The sequence below is a fragment of the Octopus bimaculoides genome, chromosome 3 (assembly GCF_001194135.2).
Source record: "Octopus bimaculoides isolate UCB-OBI-ISO-001 chromosome 3, ASM119413v2, whole genome shotgun sequence".
Lineage (NCBI taxonomy): Eukaryota > Metazoa > Mollusca > Cephalopoda > Octopoda > Octopodidae > Octopus > Octopus bimaculoides.
In genome coordinates, this window is record NC_068983.1 from 8,094,116 (window position 1) to 8,095,085 (window position 970).

The window sequence follows — 970 nt, forward strand, 5'->3', positions numbered from 1 at the left end:
ATATGTGTGTAACTTTGATAACTTTGCTAGGTTTCGGCCAGTATACGCCCAGGTCATGTCTGACTTAAAGGCACCACCTAGTGAAGTCGTTTAATCATACATGGGGCGCAATGGCCCACTCTAGCAAAGAGCTATTATTGCTGGAGACATATCGGGGTGTAGGAGGTTGGTCCGGGATTTTTTTAAAGAAATTTGCCCAGTGAACATTTGAATTTTATGGGACCCATTTCCGTTTTGATGTATTTTGGCATGGTATTAAAGAGAGCTGGACCGGTTGAGGTAAAGTAATTGTAACGTAATGTTGCTATGTGTACCGAGTTCGATCTTTGTAGTGGGCGGATATCACGGGGGCGGGGGGTCAAATCTTGGATGGATTTTAAAATTGATGCCAACATCATTTCTGCAATATTGATTGAATATTTTTCACATGACATGAATAACGTAGCGCTCCCGGCGGCGTTGGAGTGAGTAGAGATTGAGTTTTTTTAGTCGACCTCAATAGTCAATACCTCTCATGCCGTCTATCTTTCTTGTTATTGACCTCTGGAGTGCTTCTATTTTCATAATGAGTTGCTTCGTATGGGGGGACCACAGTGGGCAACAGTAAGGTGGGGTCGGGAAAAAGCGGAGTAGAGAAGGATGATGGTGTAGGCATTTCTAGACCAGAAAGTTCTCAGAACTAAGAGCACATCTTGCGGGCCAAGTCAACCGTGCTGTCTACGTGGGAACTTAGACTGTTATCAACAATTACTCCATGGGCTTTGGTGTTGTTGGATGACACTAGGAGGTCGCTCGAGGGAAAGGCATATGGTAATTTCAGAGTATGTGTGTGTGGATACATATATACAAATATACATACCTACGTGTGTATATATTTCTATGTCTATGTATGTATTTATACGTATATAAGTATGTATGTATGAATATCTCTCTCTCTCTCTCTCTCTCTCTCTCTCTCTCTATATATATA

The 970-nt window shown here is 42.0% G+C and overlaps 1 long non-coding RNA gene across 1 annotated transcript in view; it reads left to right on the forward strand.

Annotated features, from left to right (window-relative positions):
- Positions 1-970, forward strand: part of LOC128247393 (uncharacterized) — a 3,886-nt gene that overhangs the window by 1,123 nt on the left and 1,793 nt on the right. The gene's annotated exons all lie outside the window — the stretch shown is intronic.